The 12,020-nt window shown below is 32.7% G+C and overlaps 1 protein-coding gene and 1 long non-coding RNA gene across 3 annotated transcripts in view; one reads left to right on the top strand and one right to left on the bottom strand.

Annotated features, from left to right (window-relative positions):
- LOC143225267 (uncharacterized) overlaps nucleotides 1-10,973 on the top strand; it is a 28,864-nt gene extending 17,891 nt beyond the window's left edge. Inside the window, exon 2 of the long non-coding RNA XR_013013757.1 lies at nucleotides 9,409-10,973. This is a non-coding gene — a long non-coding RNA (uncharacterized LOC143225267). The remainder of the gene's footprint in view (nucleotides 1-9,408) is intronic.
- LOC143225265 (vang-like protein 2) overlaps nucleotides 1-12,020 on the bottom strand; it is an 88,073-nt gene that overhangs the window by 66,231 nt on the left and 9,822 nt on the right. The window lies entirely within an intron of this gene.

Raw genomic sequence — 12,020 nt, 5'->3', positions numbered from 1 at the left:
GAAGCACTGCATGTGGCCAATATATTAATTCGCCTGTTGGGCTGCGGAGAAAAGGTCCAAGGCTCTGATAACTCTTCGTTTTCTTTGTGAGTTATGGGGAATTTACATCTGTGACAGTCTCACTATTCGTTTGTGTGTTTGTTAGCTACACGAGTGCTAACTACACTAGCCGCCCTTAATTTAGCAGTGAAACTCCAGGGGAAGGCAGCTAGTCATCACCACCCACCGCTAACTCTTGGGTGACGAATTGTGGGATTGATTATCACTTTATAACTCCACCGCGGCTGATAAGGCGAAATTACGTAATGGGCAGGGGGCTCGAACTCGTGGCCCTCAGGTTGCGACTCGAGCGTCCTAATTACTTATTCATTCCAAAACCTCACTTTTCGAATAAGAGTAAACATATTAGTGGTGGGTGGTGCCCTTTAGTTGTCCTCGCTTGTTCAGCAGTTAAAAGTTAGGGATAATAGTGCTTGCACATTAAGGAATCTTTTACGCAGTCGCTTAGTCCATGTGTTGCTTAATGTGTAGTTTAGGATTTTTTAATCAAATGTGTATGATTTTTCTTATAACAAAGCCACATTAGGATATCTGCTGTATCCGTTAAGAGGAATTGAACCCCTTGTTTTATCATCGTGAATCCTAAGACAAACCTCTGTCACATCAGCGGTTTTAATCAAACCAATGTTCTGTGATTGTATATATCTAGATGAAATATATTTTAAAAGCACTATCGTCAACAAAACCTAAAAATAGATATAGTTTCTTATAGAACCTTATCACCCCGTTTGGAACCTATAATAAACAAATATCTTCTAAAGTGTAGCCTAATATTAAATCTCGAAAGGATAGTTGGCGATCTAACAACCAAATAAGCACGTTGCTAAATGTTAAACTCAGGATCATTCATGAAAATTGGAAATGATTTATTTTAATCTGTTTTATCTTGTAATTCCTAAATCTTATACTATTTCTATTGACTACCTATCAAAGAAATGTTGTATAAACTGTGATGACTGGCAGACTCCATTGATGAGGCTTAAAATTGCGTCTATTCAGAATTTTCTAAATAAATGTTTTGTGTTTCATCTCTATAGCTTTTTTCTATGTATGAAATAACGTATTAAAAATTCCGAAAGAGAAGTTTGAAGCCCAAAGTTTCACTTCATACTCTAAACGAAGGTAATCAAATCCAGTTCAAATTCCATAAAACATTTTTGTATGTTTTACTTCTACGTTTTTGCCTACATCCATTAATTCCACGTTTGTGTATTATAATTACGTTTCAGGTATTTATTCTTTGTTGTAACAAAGAAAGAAAACATGAACGTTGAAACATATATTTCACAAAACAGTTTGGGTAAGTAATTGTTATATTAAAATGAAAATAATATTGAACAATTACGTACAATGAATCTATAGTTTTAACTCATTGTAGTATTAGTAGCATAACTGAGGCAAAAGGCCGTTTTTTATAATTGTTATGTTTTGCTATTCTACCTATAACGCTAATGGTGTTTTACGTTAAATAATTAACGTTTTTTTTTAATTTATTAGTATAGTTTATTACTGCTTCATTAAGTAAATGAACAAGAGAGAATCCTTAATAGCCGTAGCACTTGGAATGATTTTTGGCAGGATTAGAGTAAATTAATCTATGAGACCTTGAGTGCGATCAAATACATCAATCTAAAGGGTTTGACCTCTTGACTCAAAACTGCAATTAGATCTCAAATCTGTCAAGAGGTGAAGGAGCTATGAGCTAAAAGTTTGTACGTGAAAAAAACAAAAACAAACTCAGAGCCATTCTATGAGTCGGTATGCCGTGGCGAAAAAAACAAACATCTCTGTACTTTTTCTTTATATATTTATGACGTGTTATATTCTGATTCAGAACTATAACAATTAAATCTAAAAAGAATTACAATTTCTTTTGGTCATGTTTGATAAGATTCCAGAAACAAGAAGTCGCAAATATTTCGTTACTTCTCGCTAACTCAGCTTGAGGACTTATTACCCTAAAAATCGATGACCACAGCGCAGGTTACCCATTGCGCAGCTTTCCACTTGAAGAAACAAAGAATCGTAAATTTCGTTTTAATTCCATAACACTAGAAACAAAATTACTAATGATTACTACAAATTTTAATGACATTTAGAACAAAAAGTTAATTTTTAATACCTTAATTTTATGTTTATTAATAAAATAAATTTTCATTAACTTATAGTTCATTATTTAGCTAGATTATTGCATAATAGTGACGGCCTAGCGCGTAAGGCGTGCGACTCGTAATCCGAGGCTCGCGGGTTCGCGCCCGCGTCGCGCTGAACATGCTCGCCCTCCCAGCCGTGGGGGTGTATAATGTGACGGTCAATCCCACTATTCGTTGGTAAAGAGTAGCCCAAGAGTTGGCGGTGGGTGGTGATGACTAGCTGCCTTCCCTCTAGTCTTACACTGCTAAATTAGGGACGGCTAGCACAGATAGCCCTCGAGTAGCTTTGTGCGAAATTCCCAAACAAACATGCATAATAGTGTTCTACACTCAGTTATTTTGGCGATTCCAATGGATTACTTGTCAAACTGTAAGGACACACAATTAAGAGAACGGTGCGTGATTTCGACTCTTAATCATAAACTATTTTTAAAATGTTACTATATAGGATACTTCTGAACTATTTATCAGTTTATTATCTTGGGAAATAAGAGGTAGATATTCTTTAGGTTTATTTATCGTATGGCTGAATAGAGTTGAAAGTTTTGTGGAAGCACTTTCCACAAGATACTCACTAAGTCGACGATTAAAAGAGTGTTGTGAAGTGTATATCATATATAAGTAATGATGACTACTTCTGTAGCGAAGTAGACTACAACTCCGCTGTGAAGGTGCTTAAACGTACCACTAAACCAACTAGAATGAAGTTTAACAACATCTTATACTTACCTGAAACTTACCATCGTTTCCAAATAGCACGATGAGCATAACATGTTTACCAATGAAAAACCTAACTTGTCACAATTAGCACGTAAGTGACAACATGGTTTTAACTGAGTACCATCATTCCAAAATAACATAATGAATATAATCTACTTTAAAGGAAAACCTGACTTGTCACAGTTAGCACGTAAGTGACAACATGGTTTTAACTGAGAACCATAGTTTCTAAATACGATGTTAAATGTAACATGTTTTTAAAGGAAAACCTGACTTGTCACACTTAGTACGTAATTGACAGCATGGGGTTAACTAAGTACTATAATTTCCAGATAGAGTGATAAATGTAACATGATTTATTAAGTAAAATCTTACTTGTCACATTTAGCACGTAAGTGACAACACGGGGCCAACTTACTATCATCGTAATTCATCATAATAAACCTAATATGCTTTTTTAAAGAAAAAATCTAACTTATTAAAATTCACGTGTATGTGACAATATGGGGTTACTTTGTTTTCATTGGTTATTGTCTAAAATTTGTGTTGAGATGTACCTTCTTATTATCTGAAAAGAAAGTAAAATAAAAAATACAACAATTTAATACACTTGAAATATTGGTGCATAACATAATTGGTTCATAAGGTAGAGTAATAAAATATTTAAATTATACCTTCAATTTTACGTTCTTATGATCAGCTATTAATTTTCATAAGTAAAAATTACTCAATCTTAAACATAGAATAACAATAAAGAGTTCATGAACTCTTAACTATACAAAATCAAATTATTTTTTCAGCGCATTGTTTGTCAGTATAGCTTGAAACGTAATTGAAGTTTATTGATTTATTGAACCGAAGAAAAATAATGACATAAATAAATAAACTTTGAATTACATAACTTCCAATTTAGAGCTATTTCAAACACAAATCGGTTAATAGTTATAAATTCCTCAGCTAATATTAGGCAATTGAGTAATGAAAGTTATGACAAATTAAACGATGAGTAATTATACTTTAGGAAGAAAAAAAAAGGTGAAATTCTTGACACAAAAGAACGAAATAGGTAAAAATTGTTATTAAAATATTTTCCAGTAACCTAACTGGCATGAATGGCTGTTGAGCTATTTATCAGCAGAATATAAAGTTTTAAAGGCAGCAACTCAGCACGCCACCTTGATAAAGCTTTAAAAAAGCCACACGAGTTTTCTGCCACAACCACGCCTTGGAAAACACTTTTTAATAATAAAGGTTTAAATATATTCAACAAGCAGAAGGAGTGTCATTTGCAAGGCAAGACAAAATACGACACAATTTTTATAAGATAATTTTTAGCCTTAATGAGCCTAAAATGTAAGCATATAATTCTTAGACGAAAACTTATTGCACTATTTTAAATCTCCTTTAATCACTGCATCGTGTAAATTCACTTACAGTAAAATGTGACAAATGGTGCATTAATATTCTTTAGTGCCATACGATTTGTATACCAAATTTTAATATTATTATAATTTACTTTAACATTTTCAAATATTCGTTAGTAGTTTGATTATTCTACCTTAAATATTTTTAAAATCTAAAATATTTGCTAGTATAATGTCGTGTTAGGTATGATTGGCTAAAATGATCTTTTGCTCTACAGATACACGTTAAAGTTCTTTGTTCTTCAAAACTGTAAATGTTTCACTCGCCATTCAATGGTTGTTCGAAAACTAGACTTTCAGCCTACGTACTGTCGAAGATGAATAAACTATTCATTAAATACAGATATTTGCCATAGAAGTGTGCCATATCAAGACAGATATCAATACAAATATTTTGCAAGTTGCATCATTAATAATTAACTTTCATACAAGTCAATGGGACAGCGTAACAGAAGAAAATGGTTTGAATGTCTGCCACCCGTGGAGCTAATGTGGGAAAGGTTAAATAACAAACAGTATCCTACCTCGAGGTCATCGAGTTCGTACCCATGCACGTGGTGAAAGGGAAAGATGGTGAGGAAATTATAAACTGATAGTGAGAGGCCATATGAGCTTTCAGTCTATATGTCAAGCTATCATTTTTGTTATAAATATTTTACTTTTGGTTTTTACGGAAAGAAGGAGCTAGCAGTGAAAAAATCTCTACCCAACATCTTCTCTTCAGGATTGAACTATATGATTGCATCAAACTCTACCGTTTTGATCACTCAGAAAAATAATTTTTTTTTATTAAATAGTGATTTTAAAAGACTGTTTAAATAGCAACATGATTAATTAAACCATGTACAATTTGACCTTAGATTGGACATTTTATTCTTATATAATTAGAGCATCGTTTCTTTTAGTCGTATCGTATCTTGAAACCACAGAATAAACAAACAATACCATCGAAAGTATGTATAGAAAAGTTTCACTTTTATTGCTTAAAGGATATTAAAGGAAATACTTTGGTCATGTTTAATATTAATTGCTCAGTGCGTTTTTAAAGCTTCTGAATTTTTATCTGTTGTAAATCAGCATATTCGAGTTTTATGTCATAGCAAGATTTATATCTTTTTATAAAACGAAGATTTATTTCTTATTATTTTTTAAACTCTATGTTAATCGGTGGCCGAATATAATATACTATCGACTGGATACAACAAAAATACTAACTTATGTTACATACTATACGCTGTTGGCTACAACAACAAATGCTATCTTAAGTTATTTACAGTATGCTAACAACATGTGGTAGCTTAGATTATTTACAAAATGTTACTAAGGTCGAAACGTTGTTCTGCATTTTATTTTAATTAAAGTTTTAATACTCATACCAACTGTCTTGAGAATATCACAGATGGTAACTTAGATTATGTACAACATGCTATTGGACAGAACAACAAATGTTTAACATTTAAATTATTTACAATATGCTATTGAATACAGTAACATATGGTAACTCAAATTAGATTGTTTACAATATGTTGCCCCCCTACTAGTACAGCAGTAAGTCTATAGATTTACAACGCTAAAATCAAGGGTTCGATTCCCCTCGGTGGGCACAGGAGATAGCCCGATTTGGCTTTGCTACAAGAAACACACACATACAACATGTTATTGGGTACAGATAATTGGACAGATTATATACAACATGTTATTCACTACAACAACAGATGGTAACTTAGATTATTCACAACGTCTCTTAGATACAAATAGTAATATACTTTACACACAACATGCTATTGAATACAACAACAAATGATAACATAGATAATTTACAACATGCTTTTGGATACAACAACAAATGGTAATTCATGTCGACGAAAAACCCACTTAAAGTAAAAATGTATTCTCAAGAGGGATGATGTGGGTATTAAAACGTCAATTACAAAACTACATACCAACATTTCGACCTTCTTAGGTTATTTTCAGGTTACTAAATTCTCAAGACCAGATTATAACTTATATTATTTACAACGTGTTCTTAAATACAGATAGTAACATGGATTATATACAACGTGTTATAACATAAAGATTAGAGTATCGAATGGATCAACATTACTCTGTTTTTTCTTGTGCTGAATGAACTACAAATTTCTCTGCACACATTTTTATTATTCTACTTTTATTTTATGTTCAGCACTTTTTAACATCTGTTTCCCTTTATCTGTCTTCTCTCTAATCTATAAGCTTAAAATTAAGGATTTCAGCGCTGACATCCCTTGTTTAGCTTTGCTCGAATTTTCGATACAGCCAATAGAGGCGAATTTTAATGTATAACGAACCTGTTCTTTTATTAAGATGAGATACATACTAATAGACAATGTACTAAAATTAACCTGCCTATTTTGTGATATACAGAAATAAGAATAAAAAGAAAATAAAAATTTCATAGGCTGTGTAACAGACTGTTAAAAAGTAAAGAATACAATTATTTTTCATCACGTATCTTAAGCTTAAAACTGTTTGAAACTTCTCCAATTTAGGCGTTTAACACCATGATCTGGAGTCCTATTAGTAACTTTTGGCTACCACAAGTACAGTTTATTTGGTGAGTTCTGATATTGAATTAAAGGCTTCATTGACTTGTGGTCAACTCAACATGCATCTTTTTCTTTCTACAAAGCCAGGATTTCAATCCAGTATGAGACGATCATAAAGATATTGAAAAATATCCAATCTCATGGAAGGTTTTATTTCAAATCTTAATCTTATGAACAATAATGAGCTTGTTAGAATTCCATGAAGTACCAAAATTAGCCACATACATTTAAATATATGTATATATAATTACATATATATATATATTATAATCCATTGTATTAAATAAGTTAATAAATGGCGCAGGTTGGCTTTATGGTAGAGCTCTGGATTTTGGAATTGGTTTGTTTGTTTGTGTGTTTGTTTTGGAATTTTGCACAAAGCTACTCGAGGGCTATCTGTGCTAGCCGTCCCTAATTTAGCAGTGTAAGACTAGAGGGAAGAAAGCTAGTCATCACCACACACCGCCAACTTTGGGCTACTCTTTTACCAACGAATAATGGAATTGACAGTCACATTATAACGTCCCCACGGCTGGAAGGGCAAGCATGTTTGGCGCGACGGGGATGCGAACCCGCGACCCTCAGATTACGAGTCGCACGCCTTAACACGCTTGGCCATGCCGGGCCTTCGGAATTGGTAAACAGAGTCTGAATTCTTGTAGTACGTTAAAATCTGCTCCACACTTTTTTTTAATTATAAAGGAGTTATAAAAGTAACAGTTAGTCTCAAAGTATAGATGTGGATGGTAAGGTGCTACTAACTGTAACATATTTACTATAATATATCTATTTTAACATCGATGCTTGTTTAAGTTAAATTTATATTTAGAAATATACATAACTTACACTAGTAAATCTCTATCGCGAAATTCTCGCCTATTCCCTAAAGTCGTAGAAGATTCTCGAATTTAAGAATCAACAATACGTACGTAAACGCTGGTGTATTCTTTATACTATTGCGTCAACTACACAATGGGCAATCTGTGCTCTGCGCGACACAAGTATCGAAACTCGGTTTCTAGCTGTATGAGTCCTAATGCATACCACTATGCCACTGGGGGAAATACCTAATTCAGTTGAATCCTTCTATTACAGGCTTATTGTTAACAAACATACTTAATTCAGTTAAATCCTGCTATTACAGGTTTAATGTTAATGAAGGGAAATACACTAGATTGTATTTCGTATGAGATATCTTCTCATTATTGCCCTGTCTCATCCCAATGTCTCCGCGGTTAAATCTGAAGAATTATAGTGCTAAAATGTGGGCTTCGATACCTCTGGTCGGCATAGCATATATATCCCATTATGTAGTTTTGTGCTTAACAACAATCAAGTAAGATCATTATTGTCTAATACATGTGTGATTTATAAAACGTCACACTTTATCGAGAAACATAGACTTTAATTTACATCTGTTCTTTGTCTATAAAACAGTATATATATGCTTACGAGATGGGCATTGTGTTCTGAAAGTAGTTTTGCATGTATTTTTATAATTGTATAGAATTATTTATTCGTAATTAAACAGAAAAAAATTATTTATACTCTTTTTTTTTTCTTGAAATTATTTTTAACATCCATACTGTTAAAAGTGATTTTATGAAACTGGTTAAAATCCGGGAAAAAAACTGCAAAGAAATTTTGTGAATCTATAATCCAGGAATTTTTGTTGTTATTTGCTTTAAAAAAACAACAACAACAAACTAGTACTAATTTTCTTTGCTTATTATACACACCTGTAATGAAATATACCTTTCTATGCCTATTTATACACAAATATTGAAGTTTGAAAAATAATAGCATTTTATTTGTTCCACTTAGAGCTATAGATTGTAAGTTATAAATATACTATGTAATTGTTTAACGAAACAATCACAGTAACAAAAGAAAAAAAAAAGAGATATATTATTTCACTGGAGAAACGAGAAATAATCTTTGGCACATGTGCGTACACAATTTAAATCAAATTTTGTTTGTTTCTAGGTCTCATGTTAAAAAAAATAAAGTTATCAAGTTACCTCGTTTCTTTAAGTATACGAACTTTTACCATATAATTTAGTCACAAAAAGAATTGTGTGTGATGAACATTGTGCAACAGAGATATACAAAAACGATGAAAGATTTATCACTTGGTTTGACTGATCGTGAGTAGGCAATACCCAAGAAAACAGGTTTAGCGAATAATCCATTACATGAAACACGAAATAAAATTTGTTGAGGGCGAACATTGAACTGTGAAACGTAACGGAGTAGGATGTCTCGCCGCCCTACTAACACCACAGTTGTCCTACACGATAAATAGAATAAAGGCCATATGTTGGGTTAGTGATTATTCGCTGTTCAATTAAGTTAAAAAAAATGGACTACCAACAATTAAGGGGTCATGAAATGTAAACTGTTTTAACTTTGAAGATATGAAAGAGTGGCCTAAACTCATAAGTTTTTCGTTTTTTTTTTTTGCAGCTGCTACGTCTGCGTGTTTGTTTTTGTGGTTACGGCGCAAACCTACGTTAGGTCTACAAGTTTTGAGCTGTGAGGCTAGAGGGACAGCATCCAACCAACAACACACAACGCCAATTCTTGGGCTGTTATCGTCTGATCGAATAGTAGGACTTGGCCATGATTTATGTATGCACGAGTCCAATGTGCGGAACTCTTGTGTTTTTTGTTGTTGTTATTTTCAGGAACAGGACGTTAGCCAAGAATCTGCGGATATATGGTACAAGCATGCTAACCACTAAGCCTCTTCAGATATGCACACCAACATCAGTTTCCTTTGTGTGAAAGAACAATTTCAAATGAGTTTTTATGGATTAAAAATCTGTAATTTTTCTGTTTACATTGATTTCCTATTTGTTCATGATGACTGTTCTCTGTAAACTTGAACGAACAGAAACCTAGTACAATTTATTACTGCAATAATTTCATTGACATGAACAACATCATTCAAACTAGTACCCTAAAGCTCTTCCGAAAATTACGTCATTATTGCCCTGCATATGAAGGAGTTTCTACAAAATTGGTAAAAATTATGTTTAATGTAAAAAAAGTAAAGTGTACGAGTAGATTAGCTTCCTTGATATAAGTAATGCAGTAAATTCATTTGATCAATGGGTGCAGTGTGATCAAATGGATTTGATATGATAGATTCAATTGATCAATAGAGTATAGTGTGATTAAATGGATTTGATATGATAGATTCAATTGATCAATGGATGTAGTGTGATTAAGTGTATTTCATGTGGTAGATTCATTTTTGATAAAGACACTGTACAACAAAGTTTTTGCTTCTTAAATACTCTTGGGTGTTCTGTATAGATTTTTGCTGCTGATCACGAAAATCACATCCAAAGTTGCCCATCACGTACCGTTTCATCGAAATCTTCAGTTTCACCAGGACATTGCTACAATGGAAAAACGATATCAGGGCAACTGGAATACGTCAATGCTTGCTGACTACTGTTGGACTCTGCTACGTGATGCACCGGACATTAATTACAAACGAAAATCAGGAGCAAAACACTTTTAATTATGTTGAACTTAATAGCGTATTAGAAACATAAACGCAATTATATACGTTATTGTCGGTAAACAGTTAACTGTCTATTTCTCAGAGTTCCTACGTGATGAAGCAAAACCAAAACTATATTTGTGCATACCCACCAGGTACCTGTCACAATCAGCAAAAACTTTTCAGAAAGCAAAACTTTTCAAAAAAATTGTCGTGCAGAGCGATCAGTGTGAAAGATTATATAAATCTAAAAGTGATGAGAACTTTAATAAATCTAGTTGCGTTCTGTTTACGAGGGTTAGTTTGACTTCGTCTTTTATGGGGTAGTCTGGTTGAGTTGGCTTATTTTATAAAAGGGAAGTAATGTTTTTAAGTGAGTTCATTTTCTTACAACGAGTATTATGGTGACAAATATTCGCTATCTTGAAATATCGTTATGTCACTTAATAACTTGTTTTTGATTGATGAATAAGTTCGTTTTCTTCATGTAAAATGTTGTAGTTTGAGCAAATTTACTTTGTTATTGGAAGTCTTGAAAAACAATATAAAGTAAATAAAATTATATTTAATGAGAAAAAGTTCACAGATTATATATAATCATTCTATATATGAAGTAATATCATAAATTACTTTCGTAAAGTTCATCCATTCGTTCAAGTTGATATTTTCGCGATATTTTCAATCGTACGTTTATAAAATTCGTCGGAAATAGGTAGATTATTAACTTAACATAAGTAAGACCTAGGCAGAGTACAAAGAATAAAACAATAACATATTCTGATAAAACAATAATATATTGTCTAGCTACCAGTGTTTGTTTGAATTGCGCGCAAAGCTACACGAGGGTTATCTGCGCTAGCCGTCCCTAATTTAGCAGTGTGAGACTAGAGAGAAAGTAGTCAGTTATCACAACCAACCACCAACTCTTGGGCTACTCTTTTAGTGCGGTTAACTGTCATAATATAACGCCCCGACGACTGAAAAGGCGAGCATGTTTGGTCCAATGGAAATTCGAACCCACGACCCTCAGATTACAGGTCAAACGCCTTAACACATTTGGCCATGTCGGGACAAGCTACTAGTGTAGAGTATATTTTATATAGATGATAAATGAGGGATATTTATAAAGTTATAAGTAAAAGATTTAATAGATATAGAGGTGATTATTAAGTGTTTATACCACTTTCAAGAGTGTAATTTTAATAAGATATTCACGCGGGGATTAGATAAATAATCGATTTATTAAACACATTTATGTCATTTTAAAATGGTTATTATTCGATTATAAGAATATTTCTAAAATCAAATACTTTCCCTGAAATTTCGCGAGGATTAACGAAGTCGATTTCTTTCTCTGAATAAATAATTGATAATAAAATTAGGGCAGTTTTTCTATTAAAAAAAGCTTCCAGCAACAAAAGCTTTGATATTATTGTGTAAAATTTAGAGTGAGTTGGAAACACAAAGTTTTAAGTATATGAAAATTTCCAGAATAAATGGATTTTGTGTTTGATTTAGAATGGATTAGAGGGGATATTTTCTGTTTTCCTTCAAACGAGAGTAT

The sequence above is a fragment of the Tachypleus tridentatus genome, chromosome 9, assembly GCF_004210375.1.
Source record: "Tachypleus tridentatus isolate NWPU-2018 chromosome 9, ASM421037v1, whole genome shotgun sequence".
Lineage (NCBI taxonomy): Eukaryota > Metazoa > Arthropoda > Merostomata > Xiphosura > Limulidae > Tachypleus > Tachypleus tridentatus.
This window is presented reverse-complemented; position numbering and strand designations above follow the sequence as displayed.